Source organism: Triticum urartu, chromosome 7 (assembly GCF_003073215.2).
Source record: "Triticum urartu cultivar G1812 chromosome 7, Tu2.1, whole genome shotgun sequence".
Taxonomy (NCBI): Eukaryota; Viridiplantae; Streptophyta; class Magnoliopsida; order Poales; family Poaceae; genus Triticum; species Triticum urartu.
The window spans coordinates 126948476-126967284 of record NC_053028.1 but is presented as its reverse complement, the minus strand read 5'-3'; positions in this window follow the sequence as shown (position 1 = coordinate 126967284).

Sequence of the window (18809 nt, the reverse complement as noted above, 5' to 3'; positions counted from 1 at the left end):
CAAGTCAGGGATGACATGCTAGCAGTGGCCTCTCCCACATAAAACTTGCTATCGATCTAGTAAAGTAGTCAATTGCTTAGGGAAAATTTCGCAACTCCTACCACCACTTTTCCACACTCTCTATACTAACTTTATTGCTTCTTTACCTAAAACATCCCCTAGTTTTTATTTACATGCTCTTTATATTCTTGCAAACCTATCCCGTTACACCTACAAAGTACTTCTAGTTTCATACTTTTTCTAGGTAAAGTGAACGTTAAGCATGCGTAGAGTTGTATTGGTGGTCGATAAAACTTGATGGGATATTTGTTCTACCTTTAGCTCCTCATTGGGTTCAACACTCTTACTTATCAAAAGAGGCTACAATTGATCCCCTATACTTGTGGGTTATCAGAAACTCAAACTCAGACTCAGAGGAAGAGGTCAGATCCAAGAAGAAGGTGCTGAAAAAGGAATATGTTGCTACTGCAACAAAGCCTGGTATGCATAAGAAGGACCCTGCAAAGAGGGTGGCAAACTTAAAAGCCAGGGCCTCAACTATTGAAACTTCCAAGTCAAATATTGAAGAGGCTGCTGGAGAGGGTAAGAAAAGGAAAGAAAGGGTCAAGAAAACTATGGCCAAAGTCATTGGAAGATCCTCTATGATGGAAGATGAAGAAGAGGAAGAAGATGCTGCACCAGCATCAAAGTCTCAAAAGCTAATGGGAGATGCCATCAAGTCTGGGGATGCCCCTTCTAAGCCCAAGACAGCTCCCAAATCTTCTGCTCCAGCTCCAAAGACTGCACCCAAGAGGAGCACAAGGAATATTTCTGCTGCTGAGAAGAACAAGGCCCCAGTGCCTAATATTGATGAAGAAGATGTTGAAGCCCAAGTGCTTAGGAAGATCAAACCCAAGATTCTAGATCATGATGACAGTCATCCAGTGGCAGAAGACATGAACATCAGGAAGGATGCAGGTCTTAGACTTTGGAGACGAACTGATCCATATGTTTTAAGGAGAAGGACTGTTGTGGACTGCATGTTCCATACCAAAGAGCAGCATGACTTCTATCAGACCATCTTGCTTAACAAGAAGCCAATTGTTTGTGATATGAAGTGGGCAGATTGGGAATACATTGATGAGAATGAAGGTCATTTTCCAGGAGTGCATGAAAGTTTCAGATCTTGTGGAGTAGATGACTTTGTGGGTTAGAAACTCACTAAGTGGAATGACGAGCTTATTATGCAATTCTACTCCACAACACACTTCTATCCTGATGGTAGAATAGTTTGGATGTCTGACGATACAAGGTACCAATCAACAGTTGCTGAGTGGGCAAAATTGATCAATGCCACTGAAGAGCATGAGGATGACTTGGTTGTCTATGCCAAGAAGAAGAAGAAAGACCACAACTCAATGGCCAATATGTACAAGGAGATTCCTGACTTGCCTTGGAAACTCATAATCTAGGCTCTGTTCATTATCTGTTATCTGGTTTGGCCACAATCAACACTATATTGAGGCATACCTTGTTGCCCAAATCTGGAGATCACAAGATGATCAGAGCCATTCCATCAACTTGCTACAATTGTTTGATGTGCCCCAGAAATTCAAAGTCATGAGCCTAATTGTGGAAACAATCAAGAGGACAACTGCAGATCAGAAGAGATCATGTGGGTATGCTCCACATATTCAGATGCTCATCAACTCCAAGATGGGCATAGGCACCTACTTGTTAGATAAGGAGCATCTACCCTTGAGACCAGATTTTGAGGACAACACTATTGTCATGACTGAAGAAGATCCTACATCTGCACAGGCACAAGAGAAAAGAGAGAAAGCCAAAGCTGAGAAAGCTGCAAAGATGCCAAGTGCTTAAGAGGCATCTCAAGTGTTTCTCAAGACCAAACAAGATCAACTTGGATATCTGATTCAAGCAACCTTGAGGATTGAGAAGGGCTTGGCCACCCTGACTCAGAACCAAGAGAGCCTGGAAAGGATCATTGAGACCAAATTTTATGATCTTGATTTAAAAGTGACAGAGATGCAGACAACAGTTGAGCAGCTCCAGGAAGAAGATAAGGAGACGAAAGGGCAGGCTACCATAGATGCCTTTCAGAGAGTGCCAAGAGGTCAGAGATCTGCTGTAGTGCCAGTGACTGACACTAGAGCTACTACATCAGCACCTGCAGCCACAACATTAGTGCCACCTCCAGCTGCCACTCCACCAGTTCCAGCAACCTCCACAGATGCATTCATCCTTGGAGTCCTCTCAACACCTCCTCCCAAAGATCAAGCCTAGAGATACGCATAGCACTATGCATTTTCAAGCTTTTTGGTAACTTGTTGCCAAAGGGGGTGAAAGTGTATAGATCATAGGCTTTGAGAGAGAGAGAGAGCTCTTCTTCTTTTGCCTTCTTTGCCGTTTGGTTGGTACTTTTGTGTGCTTGTTTGATACTTTATGTCTATGTGTGTGAGATACTTGTATGATCATGTGTTTGATCATATTCTACATTAATGCTTATGCTTGAATGATGTTATCTTTTATATCTCTTGTATGATCATTCACTTTGCCTTGGTGACGAGTGCATGTTTTTACTTTCTATCATTTTGAGCGCTCCACCAAGATGTATGTGACATGGAAGAGTAAGCCATGATCCTAATCGATTGTGCATTTGCATTCAAAAGCAAATTTTAAATAATGCACAAATTTAGGGGGAGCTCTTACTTATCACATACTTCTCAAAGCGACGATGTATTTCAATCTTATTATCGTTTCTCGAAGCTTTGATCTATACGTTGTCATCAATTACCAAAAAGGGGGAGATTGAAAGTGCAACTATCCCCGGGTGGTTTTGGTAATACCTAACAACATATAGCTCATTGAACTAATGCTCTTTCAAGATAATCATTTCAGAAAGTTCAATGATTGGCATGGCATGGACTAAGAATGTGGACCCCTCAAAATGCTAAGGACACATGTTGGCTCAAGCTCAAGAATCTACATTTTCATTTTAGTGATCGAGGATCACATTGAGTCCATAGGAAAAGCCAATACTATTAAAAGGGGATGAGGTGTTGCTTAATGGCTTGCTTGCTCCAAATGCTTAGTGATATGCTCCAAAAGCCCTCAACCACTTCCTCATATCCACATATGTCCCAAACCAAAAGTCAAACTCGACCCCACCGATTTGATCTATCCGGCGCCACCGAGTTCATTTGACATAGCCACTACCAGAAACCCTAGTCAGTTTGGTCTCACCGATAGGGATTTTGGTCTCACCGAGATGGGATTGAAACTCTATGTTTCCCTTCCGTAACATTTTGGTCTAACCGAGATGAGGATCGGTCCTACCGAGTTTGCAATGCAAACTCTCTGTTTCCCTTTTGCAATGTTTCGGCCTCACCGAAATGAGCCATTCGGTCCCACCGAGTTTACCTGACCAACTCTCTGTTTGCCTATTATAGAAATCGATCTCACCGAGTTTATGTGATCGGTCTCACCGAGATTACGTTATGCCCTAACCCTAATGAAATCGGTCCCACTGAGTTGACATGTCGGTCCCACCGAAAATCCTAATGTTCACATTTTGAACTGAATCGGTCCGACAAAGTTTCATGATTCGGTCCCACCGAGTTTGGTAAATTGTGTGTAACGGTTAGATTTTGTGTGGAGGCTATATATACCCCTCCACCCATCCTCCATTCATGGAGAGAGCAATCAGAACGTGCATACACTTCCAACATACATTTTTTTTTGAGAGAACCACCTACTCATGTGTTGAGACCAAGATATTCCATTCCAACCACAGGAATCTTGATCTCTAGCCTTCCCCAAGTTGCTTTCCACTCAAATCATCTTTCCACCAAATCCAAATATGTGAGAGTGAGTTGAGTGTTGGGGAGACTATCATTTGAAGCATAAGAGCAAGGAGTTCATCACCAACACACCATCTATTACCTTTTGGAGAGTGGTGTCTCCTAGATTGGTTAGGTGTCACTTGGTAGCCTTCGTCAAGATTGTGGAGTTGAACCAGGGAGTTTGTACGGGAAAGGAGATCGCCTACTTCGTGAAGATCTACCCAAGTGAGGCAAGTCCTTCGTGGGTGATGGACATGGTGGGATAGACAAGGTTTCTTCTTCGTGGACTCTTCATGGGCGGAGCCCTCCGTGGACTCTTCATGGGCTGAAGTCTCCATCAACGTGAATGTACGATAGCACCACCTATCGGAACCACGCCAAAAATATCCGTGTGTACATTGCGTTTTCTCCCTCCAAACTCCTCCCTTTACCTTAATATGCAAATGTTTTACATTCCGCTGCTATACTCTTAGACTTGCATGTGTAGGCTGATTGCCTGACTTGCGCTAAGTTGCTAAAATTTGCCAAGACTTAAAACTGGGAAAAGGATAGATTTTTATTTGGTCAAGTAGTCTAATCACCCCCCTCTAGACATACTTTTGATCCTACAACCACCATTGCTTCTCAGGTGGCGGCAGCAACATCTGCCTCAGGGATAGCAACTGGTGAGAGTGGCACAACAGCTGTCCGTTCCACAACGGCGGCCTTAGCCCTGATGGAGGCGGCCCACGCCCAGCTCATGGCGGTTGATACGTCCATTTTGCATCATGCTTTTATATCGATATTTATTGCATTATGGGCTGTTATTTAACATTATGTCACAATACTTATGGCTATTCTCTCTTATTTTATAAGGTTTACATAAGGAGGGAGAATGCCGGCAGCTGGAATTCGGGGCTGGAAAAGGAGCAAATATTAGAGACCTATTCTGCACAACTCCAAAAGTCCTGAAACTCCACGGAATATCTTATAATAAATAATGAAAAATCCTCGCCAAAGATGAAGACCATGGGGGCCCACACCCTGTCCACGAAGGTGGGGGCGCCCCCCTACCTCGTGGGCCCCCTGGTGGCTCTCCGATGACCATCTTCTGCTATATGAAGTCTTTCGTCGAGAAAAAAACCAGAAGCAACCTTTCGGGACGAAACTCCGCCGCCACGAGGCGGAACCTTGGCGGAACCAATCTAGGGCTCCGGCAGAGCTGTTTTGCCGGGGAAACTTCTCTCCCGGAGGGGGAAATCATCGCCATCGTCATCACCAACGCTCCTCTCATCGGGAGAGGGCAATCTCCATCAACATCTTCATCAGCACCATGTCATCTCAAAACCCTAGTTCATCTCTTGTATCCAATTCTTGTCTCCAAGTCCGGGATTGGTGCTAGTAGGTTGCTAGTAGTGTTAATTACTCCTTGTAGTTGATGCTAGTTGGTTTAATTGGTGGAAGATCATATGTTCAGATCCTTTATGCATATTATTACCCCTCTAATTATGAACATGAATACGCTTTGTGAGTAGTTACGTTTGTTCCTGAGGACAAGGGAGAAGTCTTGCTATTAGTAGTCATGTCAATTTGGTATTTGTTCGATATTTTGATGAGATGTATGTTGTCTAGCCTCTAGTGGTGTTATGTGAACGTTGATTACATAACACTTCACCATTATTTGGGCCTAGAGGAAGGCATTGGGAAGTAATAAGTAGATGATGGTTTGTTAGAGTGACAGAAGCTTAAACCCTAGTTTATGCGTTGCTTCGTAAGGGGCTGATTTGGATCCATATGTTTCATGCTATGGTTAGGTTTACCTTAATACTTTTGTTGTAGTTGCGGATTCTTGCAATAGAGGTTAATCATAAGTGGGATGCTTGTTCAAGTAAGAACATCACCCAAGCACCGGTCCACCCACATGTCAAATTATCAAAGTACCGAACACGAATCATATGAACGTGATGAAAACTAGCTTGACGATATTCCCATGTGTCCTCGGGAGTGCTTTTCCTTATATAAGAGTTTGTACAAGCTTGTCCTTTGATACAAAAAGGATTGGGCCACCTTGCTGCACTTTATTTACTTTTGTTACTTGTTGCTTGTTACAAATTATCTTATCACAAAACTATCTGTTACCACTTATTTCAGTACTTGCAGAGAATACCTTGCTGAAAACCGCTTATCATTTCCTTCTGCTCCTCGTTGGGTTCAACACTCTTACTTATCGAAAGGACTACGATAGATCCCCTATACTTGTGGGTCATCAAGACTCTTTTCTGGCGCCGTTGCCGGGGAGTGAAGCGCCTTTGGTAGGTGGAATTTGGTAAGGAAAATTTTATATAGTGTGCTGAAATTTACTGTCACTTGTTACTATGGAAAGTAATCCTCTGAGGGGCTTGTTCGGGGTATCTTCACCCCGACCAGTAGAGCAAAGAGTTGGTCCTAAACCAACTGAACCTATTGAAAATGAAATTCCTTACGATTATCCTTCGGGTATGATAGAAAAACTGCTAGCTAATCCTTTTACAGGAGATGGAACAAAGCATCCTGATGAACACCTAATATATATGGATGAAGTTTGCGGATTATTTAAGTTTGCAGGTATACCCGATGATGTTTCTAAGAAGAAGGTCTTCCCTTTATCTTTGAAGGGAGACGCATTGACATGGTATAGGCTATGTGATGATGCGAGATCATGGAACTATAGAAGATTGAAATTGGAATTTCATCAAAAGTATTACCCTATGCATCTTGTTCATCGTGACCGCAATTATATATATAATTTTTGGCCTCGCGAAGGAGAAAGCATTGCTCAAGATTGGGGGAGGCTTAAATAAATGTTATATTCATGCCCCAATTATGAGCTCCCAAGAGAAACAATTCTTCAAAAAATTTATGCTCGGCTTTCTGAAAATAATCGCACCATGCTCGATACTTCTTGTGCTGGCTCTTTTATGATGAAGACTATTGGATTTAGATGGGATTTATTGGATAGAATTAAACGCAACTTTGAAGATTGGGATCTCGACGAAGGTAAGGAGTCAGGTATGACACCTAAGTTTGATTGTGTTAAATCTTTTATGGATACCGATATTTTCCGTAAGTTTAGCATTAAATATGGACTTGATTCTGAGATAGTAGCTTCTTTCTGTGAATCTTTTGCTACTTATGTTGATCTCCCTAAGGAGAAGTGGTTTAAATATCATCCTCCCATAGAAGTAAAAGTAGGTGCACATATTAAAGTTGAAGAAAAGACTGTCACTTATAATGATCCTATTGTTCCTAGTTGTTATGTTGAGAAACCACCTTTCCCTATTAGGATAAACGATCATGCTACAGCTTCAACTGTGGTTCGTAAAAGAAATATTAAAACATATACACCTCTTGAGCAAGTTAAAGTTGAACCTAATATTGCTATTGTTAAAGATCTCTTGTCTGATAATATAGATGGGCATGTTATTTACTTCTGTAATGAAACTGCTAGAATTGCTAAACCCCGTGATACAGATAAACCTAGACCTGTGGTAGGCATGCCTGTTATTTCTGTTAAAATAGGAGATCATTGTTATCAAGGCTTATGTGATATGGGTGCTAGTGCTAGTGTAATACCTATTGACTTATACAAAGAAATTATGAGTGACATTGCACCTGTTGAGTTAGAAGAATTGATGTCACTATTAAACTTGCTAATAGAGATACTATTTCACCAATGGGAATTGTTAGAGATGTTGAAGTCTTGTGTGGGAAAACTAAATATCCTGCTGATTTTCTTGTTCTTGGTTCCCCACAAGATAGCTTTTGTCCCATTATATTTGGTAGACCCTTCTTGAATATTGTTAATGCTACCATAGATTGCACAAGGGATGTTGTTACTGTCGGCTTAGATGATATGACTCATGAGTTTAATTTCTCTAAATTTAGTAAACAACACCGTGAAGAAGAATTGCCTAGTAAGGATGAAATTATTGGTCTTGCTTCTATTGCCGTACCTCCTAGTGATCCTTTAGAACAATATTTGCTAGACCATGAGAATGATATGTTTATGAATGAAAGAAGGGAAATAGATGAAGTATTCTTTAAACAGGAACCTATTCTGAAACACAATTTGCCTGTTGAAATCCTAGGGGATCCCCCTCCACCTAAGGGTGATCCCGTGTTTGAGCTTAAACCATTGCCTGATAATCTTAAATATGCTTATCTTGATGAAAGGAAGATATATCCTGTTATTATTAGTGCTAACCTTTCAGAGCATGAAGAATAAAGATTATTGAAAACTCTGAAGAAGCACCGTGCTGCTATTGGATATACTCTTGATGATCTTAAGGGCATTAGTCCCACTCTATGTTAACATAAAATAAATTTGGACGCAGATGCCAAACCAGTTTGTGATCCTCAACGACGTATGAATCCTAAAATGAAACAAGTGGTAAGAAAAGAAATACTAAAGCTTCTGGAGGCAGGTATAATTTCTCCCGTTGCTGATAGTCAGTGGGTAAGTCCTGTTCATTGTGTCCCTAAGAAGGGAGGTATTACTGTTGTTCCTAATGATAAAGATGAATTGATTCCACAAAGAATTATTACAGGTTATAGGATGGTAATTGATTTCCGTAAATTAAATAAGGATACTAAGAAATATCATTACCCCTTGCCTTTTATCGATCAAATGCTAGAAAGATTATGCAAACATACACACTACTGCTTTCTAGATGGTTATTCTGGTTTCTCTCAAATACCTGTGTCGGCTAAAGATCAATCAAAGACTACTTTTACATGCCCTTTTGGTACTTTTGCTTATAGACGTATGCCTTTTGGTTTATGTAATGCACCTACTACCTTTCAAAGATGCATGATGGCTATATTCTCTGACTTTTGTGAAAAGATTTGTGAGGTTTTCATGGATGACTTTTCTGTCTATGGATCTTCTTTTGATGATTGCTTGAGCAATCTTGATCGAGTTTTGCAGAGATGTGAAGAAACTAATCTTGTCTTGAATTGGGAAAAGTGCCACTTTATGGTTAATGAAGGTATTGTCTTGTGGCATAAAGTTTCTGAAAGAGGTATTGAAGTTGATAAAGCCAAGGTTGATGCTATTGAAAAGATGCCGTGTCCCAAGGACATCAAAGGTATAAGAAGTTTCCTTGGTCACGCTGGATTTTATAGGAGGTTCATTAAGGACTTCTCAAAAATTTCTCGGCCTCTGACTAATTTATTACAAAAATATATACCATTTATCTTTGATGATGATTGTGTTGAAGCATTTGAAATACTTAAGAAAGCATTAGTCTCTGCACCTATTGTTCAGCCACCTAATTGGAATTTACCCTTTGAAATTATGTGTGATGCTAGCGATTATGCTGTAGGTGCTGTTCTAGGGAAAAGAGTTGATAAGAAATTAAATGTTATCCATTATGCTAGTAAGACTCTAGACAATGCTCAAAGAAATTATGCTACTACTAAAAAAGAACTTTTAGCAGTTGTATTTGGTTGTGATAAGTTCAGACCTTATATTGTTGATTCTAAAGTAACTATCCACACTGATCATGCTGCTATTAAATATCTTATGGAGAAGAAAGATGCTAAACCTAGACTTATTAGATGGGTTCTCTTGCTACAAGAATTTGATTTGCATATTGTTGATAGAAGAGGAGCTGAGAACCCCGTTGCAGACAACTTATCTAGGTTAGAGAATGTTCTTGATGACCCACTACCTATTGATGATAGCTTTCTTGATGAACAATTAAATGTCATAAGTACTTCTCGTAGTACTCCTTGGTATGCTGATTATGCTAATTACATTGTTGCTAAATTCATGCCACCTAGCTTCACACACCAACAAAAGAAAAAGTTCTTCTATGATTTGAGACATTACTTTTGGGATGACCCACATCTTTATAAAGAATGAGGAGATGGTGTTATTAGACGTTGTGTACCTGAGCATGAACATGAACGGATCCTATGCAAGTGCCACTCCGAAACTTATGGAGGACACCACGCGGGAGATAGAACTGCACATAAGGTATTGCAATCCGGTTTTTATTGGCCTACTCTCTTCAAGGATGCCCGTAAGTTTGTCCTGTCTTGTGATGAATGTCAAAGAATTGGTAATATTAGTAGACGTCAAGAAATGCCTATGAATTATTCACTTGTTATTGAACCGTTTGATGTTTGGGGCTTTGATTATATGGGACCTTTTCCTACCTCTAATGGATATACACATATTTTAGTTGCTGTTGATTACGTTACTAAGTGGGTAGAAGCTATTCCAACTAGTAGTGCTGATCATAACACTTCTATTAAAATGCTTAAAGAAGTTATTTTTCTGAGGTTTGGAGTCCCTAGATATTTAATGACTGATGGTGGTTCACATTTTATTCATGATGTTTTTCGTAAAATGCTTGCTAAATATGACGTCGATCATAGAATTGCATCTCCGTATCACCCACAGTCTAGTGTTCAAGTAGAATTGAGTAATAGAGAACTCAAATTAATTTTGTAAAAGACTGTCAATAGGTCTAGAAAGAATTGGTCCAAGAAACTTGATGATGCATTATGGGCCTATAGAACCACATATAAAAATCCTATGGGTATGTCTCCGTATAAGATGGTATATGGAAAAGCATGTCACTTACCTCTCGAACTAGAACATAAGGCATATTGGGTTACTAAAGAGCTCAACTATGATTTCAAACTTGCCGGTGAAAAGAGGTTATTTGATATTAGCTCTCTTGATGAATGGAGAACCCAATCTTATGAAAATGCCAAGTTGTTTAAAGAAAAGGTTAAAAGATGGCATGACAAAAGGATACAAAAGCGTGAGTTTAATGTAGGTGATTATGTATTGCTATACAACTCTTGTTTAAGATTTTTTGTAGGAAAACTCCTCTCTAAATGGGAAGGCCCCTATGTTATCGAGGAGGTCTATCGTTACGGTGCCATAAAAATCAACAACTTCGAAGGCACAAGTCCGAAGGTGGTAAACGGTCAGAGAATTAAACACTATATCTCAGGTAATCCCATAAATATTGAAACCAATATTATTGAAACCGTAACCCCGGAGGAATACATAAGGGACACTTTCTAGAACGTTTCAGACTCCGAAAAGGAATAGGTATGTGGTACGGTAAGTAAACCGACTCCAAAACAATTTTTAAGGCAATATTTCTCCGTTTTGGAATATTTAGAAAAATAGAAAATTAAGTAGCAGTCCGGGAAGGACACGAGGGCCCCACGAGGGTGGAGGGCGCGCCCTACCCCCTGGGTGCGCCCCCTACCTCGTGAGCACCTCGTGTGCCTTCCGGACTCGGTTTTCCTGCACGATACGTATTTTGGTCGGTAAAAATTCACTATATATTCTCCCGAAGGTTTTGACTCCCGCAAATATCCTCTGTTTTTGTTTCGAGCTATCCCTCTGCAGATTAGATCAACATGTCTTCCCAGAATTTGGAAGGAGAAAGCTATGTGGATTATTACTTAGCTAATCCTAAGTTCTATGGAGATGTGGAGCACGATGGTTGGACCACAAAGGAAGAAGAGGACTATGAACCCAATGGGAAGGAGGAGACGAGCTCAGATGAAGATGAAGCCCCATTACCTCAACCTGGGGATATGCACGTGGAGTTCAAAAAGTCAAGTCTCCCTGATAGGGTAAAGAAACCAAAATTCGAGTTTATCCCTTTTCGTCTCTTGTAGGAAAATAAGCAGGACCTATGCAAAAAGATATTAACCCTGGAGTGGGAGATTGATGATCTGAGGGATCAAAATGCCGTCCTCAAGCGTAAATTAAGGGAGAAGTCTATGCCATCAACTAAGTCAACAACACCTCCACCTTCTTCACCAACCAAGGAGATATAATCACATGGGTATGGGCACTCCCCTTGGCAACAGCCAAGCTTGGGGGAGGTGCCCCGGTATCGTATCACAATCACAACTCCTATTGTAAGGGCATATTTATCCCTAAGGTGTTTTGGTGATTGATGACAATGCGTTTGCGGACTAATCGTGTGTCTTGAGTTTCCGAGACGTTTCCTCGCTAGGCACAAGACGGTTTGGTGTCCCTCGAAGACTATTGAAGATGGCGTTTTTCTACGTTTCTTTTTGGTGGATTTGAGTCGTAGGAAAGCCGTACTATTAAGAGGGGGTCCGCGTCGGAAAGGTTCGGGTGGAATCATCACGTACACGTTTCTTCCTAGTCCCCTCCTTTCCCCTGCACCTTGGAGCATCCTCCGTTTATATCTCTCCACCTTGCTCTGGCTGCTGTGTTGGCTTGCGGTAGTACTGCTCCCTGGTGAGCGGTAGTACCGTGCTGTGGCGCGGTAGTACCGCAGGTGCCCACGGTAGTACCGCTCCACTAGAGCCATAGTACCGTGCCCCCCAGGCCAAGTACCGCTCCCTCGGGGTAGTAGGGGCGGATGTAATATTTTTACATCCGTGCTATCGTGGTAGTACCGCATCCCTTGTGCGGTAGTACCGTGCGCGACCTGGCTCAGCTGCCAGGCGGTAGTACCGCTCCTCTGCGGTAGTACTGTGTCAGATTTTTGCTATGTCCGTTTTCCAGCGGAAGTAGGCACGGATGTTCTGTTATCCACGCTCTTCCCAGGCTTGGGGTTTCCTGCCTTGCGGTAGTACCGCAAGGGGGAGCGGTAGTACCGCGTCTGCGGAAGTACCGTCCTCAGCCCATGTGCTTAAGGTCTGCCCTAGCTACTGCTGCTACTGCGGTAGTACCGCGGCTCCTCACGGTAGTACCGCGTGCCCTCGCGGTAGTACCGCTGATCTGGAGCAGTAGTACCACTGGTCGCGGGCTGGTAGGTGGATAACGGTTGGATTTTTGTCCTTTTCTATATAAGGGGTGTCTTCTTCCTGTAGTTGACCACCTCTTCCAACCCTAAGCTCCATTGTTGCTCCAAGCTCCATTTTCGCCCGATCTCACTCCTTAGCCAATCAAACTTGTTGATTTGCTCGGGTGTGGTTGAGAAGGCCCCGATCTACACTTCCACCAAGAGAAATTTGATTCCCCCCACTAATCCCTTGCGGATCTTGTTACTCTTGGGTGTTTGAGCACCCTAGACGGTTGAGGTCACCGTAGAGCCATAGTCCATTGTGGTGAAGCTTCGTGGTGTCATTGGGAGCCTCCAATTGAGTTGTGGAGATTGCCCCAACCTTGTTTGTAAAGGTTCGGTCGCCGCCTCCAAGGCCACCAATAGTGGAATCACAGGTCTCGCATTGTGTGAGGGCGTGAGGAGAATATGGTGGCCCTAGTGGCTTCTTGGGGAGCATTGTGCCTACACACCGCTCCAACGGAGACGTACTTCCCCTCAAAGGGAAGGAACTTCGGTAACACATCCTCGTCTCCACCGGCTCCACTCTTGGTTATCTCGTGCCTTTACTTGTGCAAGCTTATTTGTGATACATCTCTTACTTGCTTGTGTTCCTATCCTTGTTGCATCATATAGGTTGCTCATCTAGTTGCATATCTAGACAACCTACTTTGATGCAAAGTTTAAATTGTTAAAGAAAAGCTAAAAATTGTTAGTTGCCTATTCACCCCCCCCTCTAGTCAACCATATCGATCCTTTCAATTGGTATTAGAGCCCTGTCTCTTTATTAAGGACTTTACCATCCGAAGAGTATGGTTGACGTCATAGAAGGTGAGGAGGAGCATTCTGGTGCAAATCCGATATCTTCTACGGGAGATGGGGGAACCGCGGTCTCTCGTGAGGAGTTCAATGTGGCGTTGGACACATTGAAAACCTCCATGACGACCGAGGTCAAAAGCATGTTTAAAGATTTCTTAGAAGAGCTTAAACTTTCCACCGCACCATTGAAAGTGGGTGATCCTGCCAACAAGGCGTCGGATGCTCCCTCCGACAAGGGGGAAGCTACTAGCGAGAAAGCCCTTCCTACTAGTGGTAAGAGTGGCACCGACATCTTTGCCCATGTGGAACCTCCACTTGTCTATGGTGGACCTCTCCCTTCCACTCATTTGAATCATGCCGGGACGGCCCCTAAGATTGTGAAGAATGTTGAATTTGACTCTTGGGTTTATCGTTTTAAGCGTCATTTAAATCATGTGAACACTAACCTTTGGAGAATCATTGAAGAAGGTTTCTATCCGCATGACCGGTGCAACTTCGCTCCTAGAGAAGCCGTGGATAATCAATTCAATGAGAATGCTCTCTTCATCATTCAAGAAGCTATCCCACCCGAAGACCTTCCTCATCTCCGGCCTTACTCCTTGGCCAAAGATGCTTGGCGCCAAGTGGTTTCCCTCTACCGGGGAAGCGCAAGCATTCAACGCTCCAACTATGAAGTGGTGCCAGATGAAGCCGATGAGTTTGCAATGAAAGAAGATGAAGAACCTCGCGAGCTCTATCAGAGGGTAACCAAACTCGCGGTCTCGCTCCGAGATCATGGAAGCAAGGACACGGATGACAATTGGATCAAGCGCAAATTCCTTAAGGCAATGATGCCTTACCACAAAGCCATGTCCTCCGTCATTCATCAAAGGCCGGACTTCCACACCTTGTCCTCAAGTGATGTGTTGGATGAGTTCGTTGCTATGAGCATCTTGGACAAGACCGCCGACAATGCGGTACTTCACTCTCAAAGAGTAAAGAAACCCAACCTTGCTCTAAAGGCCAAGGTTAGTATGGAGGAAAAGGACGTAGAGGAAGAAGAGGAGAGTAACCTCGAAGATATGAAGTATGCCTATCATGAACACATGGCCCTTGCTTCAAGGCAATTTTGGAGCAAGAAGAACTCAAGGCCCAACTTCAACAAGAACATTTCAAGTGGCACAAAGGGCAAGCAACGAATGAGGACTTGTTTAAATTGTGGCAATGTAAGTCACTTTGTTGCGGAGTTCCCTTATGAGAAGAGGGAAGACAATGGTGGCAAGCTCATCCGAAAGGACAAGGCCAAGTCATTCCCCAACAAGAGCAATTTCACCAAGAAGACTCCTCTCAAGGCATTGGTGGTACAAGAAGAGTACAACACTACAAAAAAAAGACACATCCGTGACATTTTGGGCCGAACGAAAAAAATTCTATCATACATATGACACTTCTATGACGATAATTGTGACAAAACCCGGTATCATCATAGATGTGGTGGGCTCCTACTTCTATGACAAAAAATCATGACAGAAAATGGGCTTTTCGTCCTGGGCGGGCCGGAAACGCAGCTGCATGACATTCTTTGGGCCGTCCATGATGGAAAAAACCATGGTACAAGCGAGGGTGAGGAAAATTTCAGGGAGTTCCCGGTTACGGTGGGAGGTCGGGGGCCGAGCGATGCGCGTTTCTCTCGTACACGTACGGTCGTGTGTGGGAGTTGGCTCTAACTAAACCCGAGCGAGGCGTTGGGCTATAACTAAACCCGAGCGATTGCACTGCAGGCTACGCGTTACTGAACACGAGCGATCGATCGATGGCTGTTAACTGAACCCGATCGAGCGATTCCTTCGCTACTGCTGCTAACTGAAGCCGATCGATGGGATGAACAGTGAGCGTTGCGGGGGGGGGGGGGGGGGGGGTGAACAGCGGGGGGGGGGGGGGGGGGGGGGGGGGGGGGGGGGGGGGGGGGGGGGGGGGGGTTGGATGAACAGCGAGCGGTGGCGTTGCCTCTGGATGAACAGGACCCCGTGGTGTGGTGGAGGGCTGGATAAACAGTAGACGGTGGAGGGGTGCCCGTGGAGGGGTGGATGAACAGGACCCCGTGGTGTGGAGGGCTGGATGAACAGTAGATGGTGGAGGGGTGGTTGAACAGGACCCCGTCGTGTGGAGGGCTAGATGAACAGTAGACGGTGGAGGGGTGCCCGTGGAGGGGTGGTTGAACAGGACCCCGTGGTGTGGAGGGCTGGATGAACAATAGACGGTGGAGGGGTAGTTGAACAGTAGCCGGTGGAGTAGCGCGTGGTGGAGGCTGGATGAGCAGGAGCCCGTGGAGGCTGGATGAACAGGAGCCCGTGGAGGCTGGAGAGGAGGTCGACGGTGGAGATGAACAGTATCCCGTGGAGTCCCGTTTTGTGGTACACCACACCCCTCCCGATGAACAGGACCCCCGTTTCGACCGTAGTGCTCCAACACAAGTCCGTTTCGTTCGTTTTGCGATACGCCACACCCCTCCTGATCAACAGGACCCCCGTTTGGACCGTAGGAGGTCCATTTCCTCCGTTTTGCGGTACGCCAGACCCCTCTCGATGAACAGGATCCCGTTTCGAACGTGGTCGGTCGAACACAAGGCCGTTTCCTCCGTTCTGCGGTACGCCAGGCCTCGTTTCCATCGCATGTTCCGTCCAAGCCCTCCGATGAACACGACGCATTCTGTTGCCTCCCCATGAACACGACGCATTCCGTTGCCTCCCCATGAACACGACGCATTCCGTTGCCTCCCCATGAACACGACGACGATGCTGTTTCTTCGTTCTGACCCAGCCATGTACACGAGCCCTGGCCGTACGTATGCGCGAGTAGGCGTTTGAGACCCCGCCCGTATGTACACATACGTGGCCGTATTTTCTTTCTTGCACCCTGGCCGATGTACGTACGTGTAAATGCTACGTGTGCGCCTCTACTATGACACATGCGCGTCTCTACTACAACACATGCGCGCCTCTACATCGACCAGTATGTACGTACACGTTCGCGACCAGAATGACAACGCTACGTACGCTTCGACCAGGTGGGTCCCGACTGTCAGGCACTTCCTTGCCTGCGAAGATGTAGCTGGTGGGTCCCAGCAGTCAGGGGCGAATCGTTTTTTTGCCCGGACGCACTTCCTTGCATGCGAAGATGTAGCTGGTGGGTCCCAGCAGTCATGGGGAAACATTTTTTTCGCGAAATATGGTGGCCCGTCCGATGGGTCCCGCTGTCAGGTGGAGGAATAATTATTTTGCACATAATAAGGAGGCACTTCCTTGCTGCGGCCGTGGACCCAGCTGTCAGCCTCTCCATGTACAGTCCACGTCCGATGGAAGCCGTTCCTTGACCACGTTGACCACGCCGCACCGAGAGCACCAGGGCGGTGGACGACGGCGAGCCCTAGGAAGGGGACGACGCGGAGCCGGGGAAGACGTGGCAGTGGATGCCCACACGTAGAGGAGTACGATGGTTCACTGGTTCGCTACGGTGTGAGGCCGTCGTCGCCGCGGGATAACAGGGGGTGTGGGTGAGTAGAGGGATGGTCTGGCCAGCGGTGGGAGTAGTAGGGGCGGTGAGGCCTCCGCCGCATCACAGCCGACCATGGGAGGCAGGAGCACGAGGCACGACCGGCGCTGGTTTGGGCGGCTGGAGCAAGAAGACCAGAGGTTGAAGAATCACTACGGCCGTTGGATGGACATCGTACGGTCATTGGAGCTAGAATCGTGCATATTGACTAAGTTGACAAAGCCCTCCGTCCCCGTCAACTTAGTAGGCCCACAAGTCAGCCTACCACTATACTGGGTCCCAGCTAACAGGGGGAGTATTCATTTTTTTGTGCGTAATAAGGAGGCACTTCCTTGGGTCCGAGTTGTCAGTGGAGGTAACATTTTTTTCGTGAAATACAGAGGCCCTTTTGGTGGGTCCCATATGTCAGGTGGAGGAATCATTATTTTGCGCGTAATAAGGAGGCATTTCCTTGCGTGCGGCCGTGGACCCAGCTGTCGGCCTCTCCACGTAAAGTCCACTTCAGATGCATGTCGGTCGTTGACCACGTTGACCAGGCCGCGCCGAGAGCACCAGGGCGGTGGACGACGGTGAGGCCTAGGAAGGGAACGACACGGAGGCAGGGAAGACTCGATAGTTGTTTCCCACGCGGAGGGGAGTACGACTGTATGAGGGTTTACTGGTTCGTCTGCCGTCGCCGGAGAATAACAACAGGTGTGGGTGAGTAGAGGGATGGCTAGGCCAGCGATGGGAGTACGGTGGGGCAGTGAGGCCTGCGCGGCAGCATAGCCGGCCGCGGGGAGGAGGGTGCAGGCAGTCCCGCCGGCGCCTGTTTGAGCGGCTGGAGCAGGAAGAGCCAAGATTGAAGAAGCACGACGGCCGTTGGATGGCCATCCAACAGTCACTGCTTGTGCGTCAACCTTTTTTTAGGAAAGCCTCAAATCTGTGGAAAACAGCATACAACCCATTTGCTAATTCTTAAGGTTTTTTTGGAGCCCATATTCTTTTTGTTAGCAGTACAGCCCATATTGTGGCCACGGTTAAAAAATTATACGAAATTTTGCATATTTCGGTGCGGTCCGAACTGTTTTTAATCCCGAAATTTCGACTCACATTCAAACTGATTTTAAAAATAAATGTATATCAATATTAAATCTAACAAATTCTCCATGCATAAAAATTAATGTAATTTAAAATCTCGAAATGAAAAAAAGATATTTGAAACTAATTGCCGGTTTGATGTGTTTTAAAAATGTACAGCCCATTTCTCATTACTGATGGGCCATTTTCTCGGCCAGCCGAATGAAAGCTCTCCTCGTCTTGAAAGATTTGCAGCCCAACAGGCCTAACAAAGCGACTTACTTGGCAAATCACAAAAAACTGGGCTGTGTCCGTGGACCCAGCTGTCAGTCCATTTGTTTTTTTAGTCCATTTGGTGGGCTGGGTGAAACAATGATGTAGCATCTATGCAGCCCATTTAAATCCCATTTGCATTTTTCTCGAAAGCCGCGAACTTGCTGGGCTCGGTGAAAATATCATGTTAGGCTAGACGGAGAAATGTTATAAAAACATAAACACATGATTGCACGTCAGTAAAATCTTTGCAAGCTTATGTACCCAATCACTAGGAGTTAACTTGCCAAGTTATATATAAACAATTATTATTATTATTTTGTAAGAACTTTCAACTTACGAAATAAAATATCATTTTAATTTTATGATTTAATAGTACGTGGGGTATTATTATTTTTTAGGCTAGACGTGGGACAGTTGAGTTGGTTCTAGGGGAAAGTACTGGGAGAAAACTCAGTTTACATCAAAAAGAAAGTGGGAGAAAATTCAG